The following is an 18,140-nucleotide window of genomic DNA, read 5'->3' on the forward strand; positions in this document are numbered from 1 at the left end:
GCAAGCGGCGGCTCGCGTAGACGCGCCGCCACATGCGATGACGGACGCGCCGGTCCACGAAGCTCTCGTTTCTACAAGGGCACTGACTGGCGCGTCAAGTTGCAAGCGGTTTTAGTCTGGCTGCCTGCGTCAGAACTATTGTTGTGCTAGTTCACTGTTGTTTCATATCCTCGAAGATGCCTAGACGCCATCATCTGTTATTTTTCGGAATAGTAGAAACGTCACACTGAGGTGAACTACTAGCATTTCTTTTTTTGCCAACTAATAAAGCATCTGCTTCTGAATCGCGGCTAATTTTGTCGATCTTGCTGAATAATAATTTGATATCTCCAACGCAAGGCCACAATCTTCCTCATAAGACAAGGTAGACTGCATTTATGAAGAGTCAGCAAATGCAGCAATCTCAATAGTCATATCCTGGATTCTGCCCATTAGGCACCCGACTGTCTTTTTACAGAATGATGAAGTCGTGTCTAAACAATGTAGTCTATATATCTATATATTGGTGATTCCACGCTCGTCTACTGATGCCGTGGTACCGTTCTTGAGAGAGAACAGAACGTTTCCCGCTGATGTAGTCGTATGCAATGCAATTCAGTTCCGATGCATCAAACATTCTATTTATTGGTTTATAGCAAAGCTTGTATTTGCAGAGCATATGGGCAAGTTTGTTTCCTCTATTAGTGAAATATTTGGTAACTGTCGAATGGCAGTTCCCAAAATCTACAAACCCTAACAATATGGATTCTTTCTTTTCTTCCAGTTTTCCTAGGAATATTTGAACATGCACTTCAAGGTAAGTGTGAAAGCGTGTTCCACGCATTGCATACCACTAAATAGTGTATGGGCTGTTGGCGGATCACTTCTGTATGCGATATTTAGGCTTTCCTTGGGGCACCAATTCCTTTTTTGGAAAGGGCACATTAAGATAACGGAATATTTTTTTATGTAAAAGAAAGCCGGTTGGTAAGATGTATTCCATTTGTGGTAAGATGTATTACAAACCGCTTGGTAATTGATGTTTCATTCAGTAAAAAAAATATGTTTTAGGAAAATCTTTCGTTCCTTCGAAAGACTAAGCTTTCTATATGCCACAAGATGAAGTCTAAGACAATTCTACTTCATGGAATTAAACAGACAAACTCGTGTGAGCTCCCCTCTGGTTTCTAAGAAATGTTCAGCGATAAGACCAGCGAGGTGGAATATGCGAGCGCTCGGCTATGTTTCGTGGTGGGTAGGGAACACTCCTGCGCATGCACAATAATAAACGAAGGCATGTGCTCGTGTCATGTGCTAGTTTGCTCTGATTCAGCATGTATGACTTGAGTATCAAAGGATGTGGTTTCCGTAGCACATTGCCGCCAACTGCGCCAACCTTCGAAGCGACATTTTCACGGACGTCAGGCTTAACGATCTCTATATATATTAATTTCAGTTAGACGGGAGCCGGGAAACTCAAAAACCATAGCCGGGAAATATACTCCAGCTTCTCCACTTCGAACCTAAAGTTGCGCACCGAAGAAATCGAATCACTTTCCAAATCGCCGATTACAGTTTTCAGGACTCGATTAAGCTTATTGATCTCAATGGAGGGCATACGGCATTCCGGTGCAATGGATGGATTAAGGCAAGGCTGTGTCGCCTGAGCGATGATGGTTGTAAGACACTGGAGCCAGCGCTGTTTTATATAGGATGTGCAGCCTTATCAAGCATACACTTGACTAAACGAATCCCCTCCTCCTGGTATTCTCCAATACGCGGAAGTTTGCATCAATGTATGGTTGGGCTGCTACACTGGTGCTCGGCATAGTGAAGCCACGAGCTCATGTGTTCGCCTGAACTGTCTTCTTCACTGTTGTTCTGTTTCAACTTGTGCCTTGTTTCGCGTGTTCATTCCTTCCGTTGCAATTACATGAAGCCCATCCTCCTTGAGCCAAATTATGGCCTTCGAGTATTTCAAACAAGCAAAATAAATAACACATATATACATATCTATCTCTCTCTCTCTCTCTCTGTATATATATATATATATATATATATATATCTTTGGGTATGAAGATCGATGGGTCTGGTACGATAGATGTGTGAGAAGAAGGACTCACGTACGAAATGTAGTTTTATTAACGTTACGTATGGTGGGCCAGCCGAAACGTTAAGAAAACTACATTTCGTACGTGAGTCCTTCTTCTCACTCATATATATATATATATATATATATATATATATATATATATATATATATATATATATATATATATATATATATATATGAAATATGCAATACTTCATGTACACAGCGTGTTTGGAGAAACGTGCCCGGAAATCCTGCGAAATTAGAGAAATGCAATGTATATTATTGAAATGAATACCATTCATGACTGAGAAAGGTATATCCATATCGCAGGCCTGTTCTCACGTGTTCCCTCATGAATTGAATCTGTACGGAAATTGAATTGAATCATGAATTGAATCTGTACGGAATTGAATCTGTACGAATTGCCCTTAGTTTAGATTGCTCAACTGCGGCGAAGGCAAACGCTTAAGAATTTCCCTATGCAATACAGTATAATGAGAGCTGTATGTGGTAGTACATGTTATGATTCTATGGCAAGCTGTGCAGATTTCCACAAGTGTGTAAATAGTAGTTATGGCCTTATGCGGGTCCGTAATGTCTTCTGCGTCATCAATAAATGTGAAAGTAAATACCCTTATCTTTTCATCGACTTTCTTCCGATGCGAAAATATATGGGAACAAGTAGTTACTTATCTTAAATATCTAGTTATTTGTTTCTATCCATTCACAATATTTAGGCTAATAGCATTTTCTGAAATAACAGGACAAATAAGCTGAATTACAGCGGAAGATAGCAAGAGTATTGCCACGCGCGTTTATAAACTTTATTTTGATGTACTCTGGTTTAAGCCACGAAAGCTGTTAGTAACGCTCGGCGCGACCACGTTGCAATGCTTGAAAAGCTTCGCAACTATTTGAGACCATTCCGTTAAGATTACGCGCAGGACGCGAATAGTCAACTTTATTTGAGAGCTGACGCGAGCACCAGCGATAACGCTAGAAAGTTCGATGACTGCTTTATAAAAGACGACGCACTCCGTCGATGATCGGATTACTCGACGGCCGACGACTGTTCACGCCGCTATCACTTACAGTGTGAATCGCTTGCACGTTGTATTTTCATTTTCCGGGCACAAGTTCACTCAATTGAAAAGTTTGGTCGCGAACACGCCGAATGCTGCCATCGTGAGCGTCATGGCGGCGTGACAGTATAATACACAATATATAGAAAGCCTCTAAAGACGCAGTTTTAAAAGAAAACTCATACCAACAACAACTAAACCTATAGTTTCCTTATCAATTTACAAAAGTAATAAAAACGTATGTACAAAAACGCAGGTGCGGAAGGCTATAATTTGGAATACGAGGACTCCCATGAAACCACCACAGATAACAACGAAGGCACCGCTCAGACAGCGGCACCAAGGCTGAAGAGACCTACAAACACCACAGGCGACTTCGAAAAAATTGACTGGTGAGAAAATTTCAAATGTCATAGAAGTAACCCTATCTTCAGCCAAATCAGAATGTGCGCAAATAATATAATATCGTGTCAGTGATCTTCGCGCATCACTTTTGATTATCAGTCTTCGCGGCTTACGTCGTTCGAGTCACAATTAATAATTGGCCCTCTCTGTCTCTCGAAAGGGGTGGCCATATGCAGCCTCAGTACTGTAAGGATAACATCATGTTATCTCTTCGATCGTCATATGAGGCTTCAGTGCCTTACCGCACACGCTTTCCGTGCGTCATCGCTACGGAGACTTCGTCTATAGCAATGAAGACTCGAGCCGAACATGAGTTAGAACACGCATCAAAGACAGATAAGGTTGGGCGACTGCACTTTATTCCTACATCTTTTGCAGATATTTTGCAGTAGTTATAGAATAAATTAGCTTTTACATGCCGACGTACACTGGTGAGAGCACTTTCTATATGCGTGCGAATAAATGTTGCAGAAAATACGAGCTGGCATTCTGCTCTGTGATGTTGGATGGCAAGCTAAACTTTTTCAGAACACGGCACACCCCGCCATTAAAATTATCCAGGAAGTGTCTTCGTTTGTCCAGGAAGTCTGTTTTGAGCTTAACGTATATTCCTTTCAAATTTTCCATTTGACCAACATGCTTCTTTTTGCTGCGACATGCATCGTCTTGTTTGGCTTCCCTCATGCGCTTGGTGTTGCTTGCGCGATCCTACTTGGTGTGTGCCGCCTGTCTGTTCCTTCTTCATTTTTAGTGGATCACTGGTGAGTAGTGGGGATCGCCCAATTTTTGTGGGACATTCTTTGTTGTCCGCAGACGATGGACATTTGCAAAGAACACGCCATAGCCATTTATAGCTTCCCTCTATAAAAAAACATAACTTGACAAGCCTGCCTTTCACAATGAAAATGTTATACGAAATCAATACAACTAAAAATGCGTGATTTTTTTCCTTACAGAGTGATCTACAGCACAGATTGCACCCATAATCCCGGCGTGTGCAAGAACTGACAAAATGAAACATTTGGAGGGAATATAAATTCTGGAAAATAAAATTTATCACGACTCCATATGTGTGTCACTACTCGGCTTCATACAAATGACATTAGAACGCGCCAATCAAATACACTCACACACACACACATACACACACACACACACACACACACACACACACACACACATATATATATATATATATATATATATATATATATATATATATATATATATATATATATATAATGGGACAGGAAAAAAATTACCGAATTAACCGGGCGTCGAATTATCAAAAATATATCAAGAAAACAATCAACAACGTGTCTATTACGTCAATTATACTCAAAAATAACCCCTGAGTTGCCACTTCAGGTATACAGCAATAACACACGAAAAAATTATGGTGACATGTGATTTAAGGGGGGACGCGGGGATCGTTTGTAACTTTTTAGTTTCTTGGGTTCATTTCAGGAAATTAGGCACAAACACTACAAATTATCTTAATTTAAATTTAAATTTTCGTAAATATATCTTTATCAGTTATTTTATTTTATAAACATTCCCAAGTTTCTTGCTCGTGGAAAAGCTTGGCACAGTAACAAAACATGCTAGGAGGCTGGAACTGCTTTGTATCTTTGTTCCCATACTGTTTGTACTTTAAGGCACTTTGAGATTTCTTTTTTACTGCCCTAATAATTTTCTGAATATTACGTACAAATGACTGTGTCTCAGCTAATTGTGTCATGCAGTAATTATAAAAATGTTGTAGTGGCTTAGGTCGGTTATGCCAGGATATACGTAGCGTTAGCAAAGGTTCAGCTGATTATTCCTGGCTTTTCGTGTCCCCGCAGCACGTTTAGCCTTCTTCTGTTCATTCTTCCTTCTGTTCATTCTTCCTACGCTCAACCACTAATAGCCACGCAACTACTTCGGGATCCGATGAGTTAAGCTTGACCGCTTTTTTACGCCGTTGAGCAGCATTTGCGCTCTCCTTTTCCATAGCTATACCACACTGGCAAACGCCAGTCAGAGGCGTTATCAAGCGGCTCCAGCGCAGTGTCACACGGTGACTGCACAGCGAAGGCGAATAGCTGCGTGCGCGCCGGCGCCAGTGTGTCTGCCACGACTGCGACGTGGCAGAACGCGCAGACCGGCGGTGTCGAGTCGCGTGCGGCGGCGGCGGAGTGCGCGGGAGGTACCGGCACCGGTGCGCCGGCTGTGTGACATCACTGATCCTCGCGCATGAGCAGCACGGTTCTTGAGGAGGCGCGCGAAACTGGGTCGGCTAGGCCAGTGTAGATAACGCTACAAAATAGGACAAGAATGTAAGCCTACACAAAAATTCCCAGAATGTGTTGAAGTACAGCACAGTCTGTGAATTACAATAAAGCTCACAGCATAAAAATTGGTGCAGCCATAGCTGTGCTATGCTTTCCGCAAGCGTTGTGGCAGGCACAAGGCACTCTTGAAAAAATGGACAACAAACTTTTGGTTTCAGTTGACCGTATGCTAAAGCGCGAGAGGACATTAATAATTGTTGCCCTTGAGAATACGCAATCTTTTGGGCCTCTACTGCTTGATTTGGCCTGATTTAAGATGTTAAATGCGAAGCATTTCTGAGCGAACCTCAGGCACTTTGGCCGTTTCTATCTACGTATCTATCTATCTATCTATCTAGCCGCCTACGTCTGGGCGCTCTCCTGGTCGTCTCCATACCTTGTAATATACTAAAATTGGTACAGCAGGGGATAAGTGCATGACGAACATGATTCACTGGTCATGACATGAATAACGCAAAATACCGGTCGCGTACGTCATGAAACCCTTTCTCTCAGTCACGTGTGGCACATACCCGCATACCAAAGTTGATGTTATGCGGGTATGTGCCACAGAGTCTCAATCAACACAGTAACTGCGAAGACAAACACATAGACATGCAAGGAAAGTGATAATATTTGTCGGGGTTTTATGCCCCAAACCATGATATGATTATGAGAGACGCCGTAGCGATGGGCTCCGGAAATTTTGACCATCTGGTATTCTTTAACGTGTACCGAGATCGCACAGTACACGGGCATCTAGCATTTTGCCTCCATCGAAATTGGACCGGCCACGGCCGGGATCGAACCCGCGACCTTCGAGTCAGCAGCCGCGCACCGTAACCGCTACACCACCGCGGCTGACACAAGGAAAGCGAGGAAGCTGAAGACAGAACACCCCTGGAAGACGCTCAACTACCATCCACTCGTCCTCGTGGTCCGCAACGTGGACCACGTGGATTACACAAAAACCGGGATCAGTGCTTCCTACAATAAATCTGCCGAGAGAGCCAGGTCTCTCATCATTACCGGTGACTTCAACATTGATTTATCAAAACCCAACAAAGCCTGGTCTTTATACTGCGTGAGAGACGGCTTGGATGTGGACAGTGCATCAAAAGACCTCAGTGCCACGTCCATGACAGGAGGCATCATAGATCATTTCATCGTAAGATGCATCCAGGATTTTCACCACCTGTACTATACCTCGGACTTCACTGCACTTAGACCCCTTGTAGCCGCGATCACGAACGGATCCGATTAACAAGTCCGGTCCAGCTGCTGGTGCTCACTGATCATGGTGATGATGACCTTGTTCAAGAACTGTGAAGAACACCTTTCATACATGTACGCGGGTTCGTGAAACGTGCATGCGTTCTCCGTCATAACACACAACGTATAACTACTGTAACAACTGCAACTGTCAGTGTAGCGTACGTGCAGTGCACCTGCGGGCGCCACTCGGCTGTGTATATATCTAGGGAAACTTTCCTGCATGAAGCTTAGTTGCGAGTAACGCCTGTTATATGCATCTGTGTTCCTTCTTTGTCTTGTTAGGATTCGCGCTATCCAGTATCGAAGCATATAAGCACTACATACCAGCTTACCGCATCTTGTGTTGGTAAGACCCATTCTGCTGCTGGCATCGTTACGCAACTGCACGTAAACAACTGTTTATATAATACATATGCGACTCTTCAACATATGAGTGTGCGTATGCCACTTCTACATTTCTCTAGCATAGTTCCGTAAAGTTTCGCTCAATGTGAAAAATTACGCCACAGTCACCATACCGCGCATGCTTCGCATACCATCGATTCCCACGGTACGTGGGATCTGCCGCTTTTTTTTATTACTCTCTATAATTTACTGCGGACGCTTTAGTGCAGCCCCCTGAAACACAAGTACACCAGGCTGCATATAAACATTGGGCATGTTAAACTGCATCGCTACTGTTGCGGCCGCGGAACGTGCCTTCAGGCAGCCAGAACTGTGGTGTATTAGTCTGATGAAGCTTTGTGGTCACTCCTGTCAACTACTAACGCCTTCAGATTCATTTTCTTGTATGATAAACTGCATCCGCGCCGCAGAGACGACGTCTTCCCGGCAGTACGAAACGGACGGTGACTTCGCACCGAACTATACCGCAGCCGCATTTTCTCACATTAATGAATTTTCTAAGTGAAACGTAAATGCTCTTCCGCTAGGGAAGCATTAGACGCCCGTTTTATCGAAAATTAACCAGGCACACGCCCGCACGACGCTCGAATCTCAGCGGAGAGGCGCGAAAGCAAACGTCGGGAGATCGTCTCCGAAGTAAAGCCGGTAAAGCGGCACTCGCGAGTCATTTGATAAGTAATAAGCGTTTTGATCATAAAGCGCTACGGATTACATCGCTGTCGATTCATTATGGTCCCGGCAAGGGATGACACGACGTGTCGGCAACCCAGTCGGTACGCTTCAATCTAATCACTGGCTTCCGCAATCCATGCGATACCGTCCACCATTTCCTCCGTACGAAACTATAGAGGCTTGCACTTTGCTTCCCGTACGCGCGGTCCCCTTTTGAACAGCGGCGGTTCACGCGCTTATGGCCGCGGAGTGATCAGGTTTGTGAGAATGCCCTCCGATTTTGTTATTATTTGCCCTTTTTCTATGGGTGGTCGAAAGCAAGAATGAGGGAAACAGAAAGGCGAAACTTTGAGCTTTGACACGATGCTAAGATGGCGGCGCTCGGTGGAAGGAAAGACGAGATACGACGGAAAGATGAGATACGAAGTAGACATACGCTAGACCACTGGTGTAAAGAAACGTGCTGTTTGTTTCTGCGTCGGCGATGCCACTACCAGCTTAAATGTCATCAGGACTTCAACGACCAACAGCTTTTGCGGACCACGAGGCAGATGAAAAGCTGCGAAGAGTATAGACGTTAATCGTCCGAGCTCCCTGCAAGGGAACACCTTTGGGATGCATAATTTTCATCTTACCACATGTCACTTATGTTCGTCATACAGTCACGTCATGCAATATCAGTTTTAGTATATGTCAAGCTAGCGAACCGGCCGCGAGCGCACCATGAGTGTTGCATATTGTCACGGGGTCGTGACGTCGATGAACACAGCAGTCAGCACGTCCGAGATGAAACTGTTTATTTGGCCGAACTTGTGGCTGGGAAATTGAAAGTCAAACTACAGGAATACACTGATAGCGGCGAACAGAGCGTCGACCGTCGATCAACTGACAAGCGGTGAAGCGCGTCGGCAATTATGCATGTGCCGTAGAATATTCCAGCGTTATCGCTGGTTGTCGCGCAATCTCTAGAACAGGCTGGAGTGTTCGCGTCTTTCGCGCAATCTTAACAAAATGATCTACAATCATCGCGAAGCTTCTCGAACAATGCGGCGCGGTTTGCGCTGAGCGTTGCTGACAGTTTTTTTGTGGGCGAAAACCGAATACAGCAAAAGTAATAATAAGAAACGCACGTGGCAATATAAATCATGCCCAATATGACATTCATAGCATGATTTTGATGTTCTTACCTATCATTTATGTTCGCCATACAGTCGCGTCACGCAATACCACTTTTAGTGTATGTCAAGCTAGCAAACCGGCCGTGAGCGCACCATGAGTGTGGCATGAAAATTATGACATGCATGTCATGAATGTCACGTTGCCCCCTGTCATTTATGCTCGTCATATATTCACGCTACACAATGCCAGTTATGGTTTATGTGAAGCAAGCGAACCGGCCACGAGCGCACCATGAGCATGGCATGCAAATCATGACATGCATGTCATGCGTATCATGACTGTCATGTTACCACCTTTAATTTATATTCGCTTTCACTCGCGTCACACATTACCAAGTCTGGTTCATGACAAACTTGCGAAACGCCGCGAGCTCCCCGAGACCATGTCATGTAAATCATGTTGTACATGACACACATGTTATGATTTTCTCGTTATGGCCTGTCATTTACGTTTCACATACAGTCATGTTATGCCATACTAATTTTGGTATACATCCCATTATTCCTGCATGAAAAACGGAGTGGACGCCTTCACACCTACACTGACGGTTCAGTTTCTTCTACAAGCTCAGCAGGGGCAGTGGTCATACCCGAGAAATCCGTCACCATAAAGTTCAAGACATCGCATTTGACATCATTGACGGCTGCAGGACTCACCGCCATCCGTGCTGCTCTAGAGTTTGTAGTTGAACAGCCGCCACAGGCGTGGTCAGTCTTCTCCGACTCCAAAGCAGCTTTCCAGTGCATTATGTCATCATATCGACATGGACCAAATGAACAGTTAGTCGCTGACATAAGACTGCTTCATCACCTCGCCACTGAGAAGCGGCACACCATAACCTCGCCATTGCGGTATCTACGGAAATGACGGTGCTGATGAAGCTGCCCGATCTGCCCATCAAGCTCTCCATTGTGCAGCTATACCACTGTCAAGAACGGACGCCGCAACAAGGCTTCGTTCACTTGCACGTGGACTGACACTGGCACAGTGGAACTCGACGCAATTCACCAACGTGTGTCTTCACAACTTGGACCCAAATATACAGCTCCGTCTTCCGTCGGGAATAACTAGAGCTGAGGAGACGCGTCTGTGCCCTCTGTGGCTCTGGGTGGCCTTCACGAAGGCCTACTCATTTCTAACTGGAATGGCCAGCAGTCCGACATGTGATAACTGTAGCTGCGAGGAGACAATCGCCCATCTTCTCTGTGAGTGTCCTCGCTTCAGTGCACCAAGAGAAGAACTGTCCAAAGTGTTTGATAGACTTGAAAATCGTCCACTGTCGGAGAAAAAGGTCTTAGGACACTGACCGAAACCGTCCACGGCACGAAAAGCTTTGAAAGCGTTGTTGCACCTTTTGCGCACAACTAGTCTCATAGACAGGCTTTAAGCAGTGTCGTTTATCGTATTATTGTTCTTTTTTAGATGCGAAGCAGCTTTTGCGCTGGGCTTTGTCCGTAGATAGGTAGATGCAGCGCTCTACACTGGCAATCGCAATAAGGCTGTAGCCACGGTGGTCGACCGTCGTGTTCGCGAAATCACCAGTGCATCAATCCGCTGCTCTTCCATTACGGAGGCTGAAGAAACGACCATCGCTTTGGCCATTGCCACCGGCAACACCCAAAGGCGGTCACTAAATATCCTCATGGACTCTCAAGCGGCATGTAGAAATTTCTTGAATTGGCGAGTCGGTCAAGCGGCGATTAGCATTCTCCGTGGTGCACCAGATCCCAACAACACTCTTGACACACGAAACCCCATCATCCGGCACAGGGTAATAGGGACGCCTGGTCACATGGGGCTGGAGGGGAACCAGGAGGCAGACAGGGTGGCTCGAGGGTACACAACAGACCGAGCACCCCATGACCTTGCCTCCGAGGAGCCTATCCCGGTCCCGTGTGAGTATGCGGCTATCCTAAATCACTACAAGGGACTCAGACGTATCTAGTCCCTCCCCCATAAGAAGCTCACAAAGGAGGAAGCTACGAGCTGGCGCTTAATCCAGACCGGAACGTATCCGAACTTACATTTTCTCCATAAAATGCACCCAACAGAATACCCTGCGCGCTGCCCATGGTGCTCTAAGAAAACCGCATTAATACACACTACATGGACTTGCCGGGCCATCCCCGGCCTCCCCCATTGACCAAGCGAGTGTGGAGCGGTGGGAGGAGTTGCTGGCCAGGGATAACATTGATGATCAGATCAGTTTGATCGACAGGGTACGCAGGGCGGCAACTGCCTGTGGCGTCCTGGACTGAGGGCAGCCAGCACTGCTAGATGGTACTTGCGGACCAAGCGTCACAAACCCCTTTCTGTTAATAAATGTTTTTCCTCCCTTCCTTCTAAAACCTACCATAACCATCTGTAACATAATGAGCGCGCGCACGCGCCAAGGATAAGCCTTCTTCGTCTTGTTCGTTGACCGCATTGATGATGATACGTGCTGAGTGCGCACTCGCGCGAAGAAGTCTTCTTCGTCTTGTTCTTTGGCCGCCTTGATGATGATACGTGCAGAGCACATGAAGGGCCCGCGCTGCCGTATGCTCTCCGACCTTGGCGTAACGCAGACAAAACCACGTGTGCTGGCACGCGCTATAGCGTTCGGGCCTGTGTAAGGGGTTGGATAAGAGGCTGTGGCCTCTCCCCCTTACACTCTCTCAGCAATCATGTGATGGCGTCGGTGAACGAGATTCTGCAGACGCGCGATGAACCACCGCGTTGTAGCATTGTCAGAACGCGCTGGCACGCGCTAGCGCGTTCGGGCTTGTGTAAGGGGCTGGGAAGACGCTATGTCCTCTCCCCCTTACACTCTCTCAGCAATCACGTGATGGCGTCGGCGAACAAGATTCTGCAGACACGCGATGAACCAACGCGTTGTATCATTGTCAGAACGCGCTGGCACGCGCTAGCGCGTTCGGGCCTGTGTAAGGGGCTGGAAAGACGCTATGTCCTCTCCCCCTTACACTTTCTCAGCAATCACGTGATGGCGTCGGCGAACGAGATTCTGCAGACGCGCGATGAACCCCTGCGGCGCGCTCCAACAAGAGTTCGGGACGAGTAACAGCAACAGCAACTACAGTGAATTCATGGTGTGCTCCACATGCAAGGACGCGTTAACATCGGGCAAAGTACCCGTGATGAACGGAACATTAAGCCGGCCCATGCGCTCCTTCGCATCCCCACATGGTTCCTTTTAGTGGGAGATAGTGAAATTTTCTTCTTTTTTTGTAACACCTCTTTTCTATGATCTTACGCTCCCCCTTCCCCTATCCCCGGCACAGTGTAGCCAGCCGGTCTGAGAAGTGGCTAGCCTCCCTGTCTTTCCGTTTTTATTCTCCTCCTCCTCCCTCCCATCAACGAAACGGCCAGGAGAGCACAAAGTAGTAGGCGGATAGATAGATAGATAGATAGATAGATAGATAGATAGATAGATAGATAGATAGATAGATAGATAGATAGATAGATAGATAGATAGATAGATAGATAGATATTTTGTGAGCTGCAGTGCGTAGGTTTCTTATTTTTTGTTTGCGTATGTCTGCAATACCTGTGGCGTATTTCATTTCAGTTTTGTTGAAACTTGCGTAGATCTAGCTTGTAGTTATACCTTGTATGTAACCACACAACTGTATGTACAATGTGATATTTTGCTTGTTGGCTGCGATTTGGTATCTCTGCCATGCATGTCGTATGAATGTATTATGTTGGGCCTCTGGCGCACTCAAGCTACAGTTTTGTAGCTTTTGGCCTGTGGTCCTTCCCCCATTTTCAGGGGCGTAGCCAAGGAGGGGGTTGGGGGGGTTCCAACCCCCCCCCCCGAAATTTTTCAATTTTGCTTGCATATATATACATGCACACATACAAACGCACGCACGAACATACATAATGTATGGTTGAACCCCCCCCCCCCCCCCGGAAAAAATATCTGGCTACGCCCCTGCCCATTTTATTGCACTGGGAAAACAAAGACTTTATTATTATATACGCTGTTTGAACGACCGATAGGAGAGCACGCCTACTCGCTTAACGTATCAGTGCCCAGTCATTTAGTCCAGCACTGCAAAGCATGTCGCTGTCAGCCAATCCTTGAGCAGTGTACCGTTTTTGAAGCGTACACTCAGCGAAGAACACGAGATGTTAGTGAAGCGCACCATATCCATTCACACGGAAATGTGTGCGTCAGTGTTCCTTCAATTTATCTTCATACTTCCTCTTTGCGCATTGCGCAGTTACTCTGTTTTTGTTGTTCTTCTGTGCAGTGCTTCCGTATATGCTGCATATCCAAGCAATAAACCAGTAGTTGTTAGTTCAGCGCTTGTCTCTGTCGTTCTTCTCCGTCCCGTGTTTAACGCTGTTTTCTCTCGTCTTGACACGCTCAAAGTCGCAGAAGTTCGCTTCGAAATGCTTCGCGTTTAATAAGCATACCAACAAACAACACTTTACCGTTTTTGCTTCAATCGAAATAAAAACAAAACGCACCTTTGGCAACATCTTAGAGCCGTACATTAGTAAACTGGTGCGTATTCTCCTGAACATGACCTCCTGGTGTATAGTTGCAATATCAGCAAGAACTGCCGGTTACGATGAAATCAGCGTTTCGCCGATTAAAGGTGCTATCTGTGACATCTCTGGCCCACTAACTTACATCTGCAGCAGAATGTTGCAGACTGGCATTTTCCCTGATAAAATGAAGGTTGCGCGTGTTACTGTCATTCATAAAGGTGGCAGTAAAAATGGCCTCAATAATTATCGACCAATATCGGTACTGCCGCTTTTTTCAAAAATTGCAGAGCGTATTATTTATAAACGATTGTATGATTTTATTCAAGTTAACCCCTTCAGGCGCGAAATATGATGCACTGTCTGCAAATGTCTCAAATTCGCACAACGTAATTCTAAGGCACTCAATATTAGATTCCAAGAAAGAAAATAATATAATATGTTGTTTTGTGCGAGTTTTGCTAATTAATGTTAATTAGATGATAATTGAATATTTAATTACTCTGCCGTCAGTCATGTTCCATTTTTATATAAGAATAAGGAAATTGTTGGCTTAAAATGCATGCGCAATTTGTTTTTGGTTGTGTTCATTTCGTGCGGAGAAAAATGATACTTATGACGTTGGTCCTGGAATGCGGCACGTCGAACAACCCGTCGAACATCGTAGTGCCTTCACCAAAGTGATCGGTTATGGTCATGTTTAGAACGTTGAGGTTAAGTCAAGACACGTTGACTATGCAGAAAATTCAATTGATGCTATGCACTATGTATCTTGCCCCTTCTTTCCGGCTAGTCCAAAAAACTGGCAAAAACAAGTTGCGTCCACATATGTGGACGTTGCGCATGATGAAGTTAAAAAGATTATTTCGAAACACCAGTATGGCTTTCAATCTGGAAAATCGGTGGAATCTGCTCTACTGCAGGTAAAAGAAAAGATACTTAGTAATTTCGAACAGCGATATTTTACAGTGGGAATTTTTCTTGACTTTCGAAAAGCATTTGATTCGATCAAACACCAAATCTTGTTTCATAAGCTAACGACATATGGTATCCGTGGACTGGCCTTAACAATATTAAAGAGTTACCTCGAAGGCAGAATGCAATTACACAGCTTCATGAATTAAAGTCAGACTTAGGTAACATAAACTTTGGGGTCCCACAGGGATCTATTTTGGGTCCTTTGCTCTTTCTCTTATATATTAATGATATCGCTAACATTTCGTTTACTCCCGCCGTTGCTATGCACGCCGATGACACTAACGTTTTCTTTTCTGGTCCAAATCTAAATTTATTAGAGCAGCGTGCTAATATCTGGCTAAACGAACTTCATACCTGGCTTAACGTGAACGAAATAAACACAGTACGTAATATTTCGCCCAAAAAATAAACCACTCCTTCATAACTTAAAATCAAGTATCAACAGTAATAAAATAACGCCAGTCAACTCTTGCCGATTCTTAGGAGTCGTTTTTAGGTTTGACCTCAGCTGGTCCGAGCACATAAATGTTCGTGCTAAGCTGTCTAGGTCTCTTGGTATGTTATACAGGCTAAAATATTTATTGCCGTTGCGTGTTAGTAAACAATTGTACTTCGCTTTTATTCATTCCCACCTAACATATTGTCACCTAGTATGGGGTACGTGCAACAAGACGGATGCTGAACGTGTTTCCTCTCTACAAAAAAGGAGCCTAAAAATGATTTCTTCCCATCCTCCCCCAGCAACTGACTCACTGTATAAAACTCTGAACGTACCACCATTTTCAGAGTTATATCAGCTATCTTTGGCAACAATGATTTTCCGCGAATTCAAACACGATCGTAGCATGTTCTCAAACAAATATCTAAACAGACAAGTGGCATATGACCTTCGCACTATTTCATTGACGGGATCAAGACCAAGAACTAATTATGGTACTAAAACTATAGATTATCAGATTATTTCATTGTTGAATGCATACCCATCCCTAATCGAATTGGCCAATCAGAACCCAAGTATGTCTCGTTTTAAAAAACAAGTAAAGCTACTTTTCCTGCCTCCTTGAAATACAGAATTATTTTTGCTATGAACGTGGAAAATTACGTATTTTTGTATATTTGTATAACTTTATAAAATTGTTAAACCTGAACAATGTAAACATTGTATAATTTTTGTCCCATGTGTTTTTTACTGTTCATGTTGTTTATATAAGCTGTGCAATGATCATTGTATTTATTTTCTCTGAACTGGCTCCTACTGTCCGACGTGTAAGTCCGGGGTGAAAGCCTCGTCAGGAGACATACGAGTCTCCTTTTGCCTTGCCTCGTGGACATAATTCATGTTATGTAACTATGTCCGAAATAAATTGAAATTGAATTGAATTGAATTGAACTACATAAGGGTATGTTAGCTGGCGTGTCTGACACTCAAATAACCACAATGACAGCATAGGTAAGACGGCATAGGAATATACTGACCACTAAAGTGAATGCGCACGCCGGACTGGCCGCCCGTGCGAGCGGCTTTCTTTACCGATGTCCAGTGCCACAGCGGAGCGAGCAACTATCGCGGTCACTGGCGGAGAAGAGCATTCGGCAGGCCGCACCTTTTCTTTTTTTTCGTTTTTTAATTAGAGCAGTCGTGACAACCGTCGCGTTCGCTTCTTCGCCGTTCTCCGCACCCTTTGATGACGCGGTGCCTGGCGTGAAAGGGGAGAATCTGCCGTTGTCGGCAAAGCAACGACAATAGCGCACTCGAATGTGCAGAAAAATGTCTGACGTCACTGCTGCGTACAACGTCACAGGAAGCAAGCTGAGTGCGAAATTGAAGAGCAATGAATCCATTAGGACCAAGGCGCACCTGATGCTCTCGGCGCGCGACAAGTACGCACAGCTGCGTGAAAATATGTTCAGGCGCTCTTTATTTCGACATCGTATTTTCCCGCGTGTCACACGCCCCTGCACGTAACCCACAAAAACAAAGCACCGAAAAATAACCTAAAAGCAATGCACCGAAAAATAAAAACTAAAGTAATTCCCTTTCGTTGCAGTGAAGACATCTTTCTTGCAATGCTGTTGCGAATTCGAGAACTAACGCATCAGAATTTGCACCGGAATTACAATAGCTCGAATTATATTGAATTGTGAAATTACGCACCGATCGCGCTTCTTGCGATGCGTGGGTTTGTCGATACTTCACTTTCCTTAGGGATTCAGATACAGATAAATAGGAATGATAAGTCTTACCCAACAGGATCGGCTAATTGTATGCTCCCTCATAATTCAATGGCGCCAGCAACGGTGCTGCTTCTTGAGTACACCCGAAGTTTCACAAAAAATAAATAATTGGCCCCCTAGAATATTGAAGACAGGACCTCATAGTTCTCACAAAATTTCGTATCGCCATTTCGCTATGTACAAGTGCAATTGGGCTATACTTACCAACCCTTAAAAAATTGGGGCAGATTCCACGCGAAGCCGTCAGCGAGTAGCAGCCGATGTCGGATTTTTTTTTTTTTGAGCCAAGCGTTATCATGTGGATCGCCCTCTTTGTCTAATTGAGAAGTTGTGCGCATATCGAAAGCTTGCCAGGCACATCGCCTACACAGACGTGTAATGGGCAGGTCATGGTCCGGCCTAACGTTATCACTAGCGGTTGAGTGCAGGCGTAAGCTTTATCGCAACAAAGTGCACACTACGATGCGACACTGCGGATTACATAACGAGCGGTCACGTAGTTTGCGGAAGTAGACCGCGCTCCAGCGTGGTAGTAAACCACGCTGGAGCGCGGTAAACCACGCTGGAGCTGCGCAAGCTGTGCTGTGAAATACAGCAAGAGCGGGGCGTCCCCCCTGTGCGTCTGCTCCGCTTAGGTTACAGGCGCCACTGCGACAGACCCACTGGCGCTCCGCGGAACGCAGGCACGCTGTCCCGTGTTGACCCGTACAATGCGCAAGTATGTACATATGTAAACATTATTTCCCTGCTACAAAAAAACATGGTTCACAGTGCGACACAACTGCGATTGCCCCGACATAACGCTTCTATAGGCGAGTGGCGGCTTGGCTAGTTGCCAGGTGATGATGGGAGATATAGCGCCAACTGGAAACAAAGAAGAAAAAACACACGAAGACGAGCCCGTACAGGGTATTTCTTCTAAGCGGTTTCAAGCGCTTGTGTGGCTCTGTAGTACAATACTTGACTGGCATGCACAATGCCGCGGTTCTATTTCGGCCCGAGCCGTTATTCCTATTACTT

General features: G+C 45.1%; 2 long non-coding RNA genes across 2 annotated transcripts in view; both read left to right on the plus strand.

Moving 5' to 3' along the window:
- LOC125760399 (uncharacterized) overlaps positions 1-18,140 on the plus strand; it is a 138,783-nt gene that overhangs the window by 76,126 nt on the left and 44,517 nt on the right. The window lies entirely within an intron of this gene.
- Positions 763-4,617, plus strand: LOC119374008 (uncharacterized). The gene is made up of 3 exons (XR_005180054.2): positions 763-796; positions 3,413-3,548; positions 4,518-4,617. It is a non-coding gene; the product is annotated as an uncharacterized LOC119374008 (long non-coding RNA).

Source organism: Rhipicephalus sanguineus, chromosome 11 (assembly GCF_013339695.2).
Source record: "Rhipicephalus sanguineus isolate Rsan-2018 chromosome 11, BIME_Rsan_1.4, whole genome shotgun sequence".
Classification (NCBI taxonomy): Eukaryota; Metazoa; Arthropoda; class Arachnida; order Ixodida; family Ixodidae; genus Rhipicephalus; species Rhipicephalus sanguineus.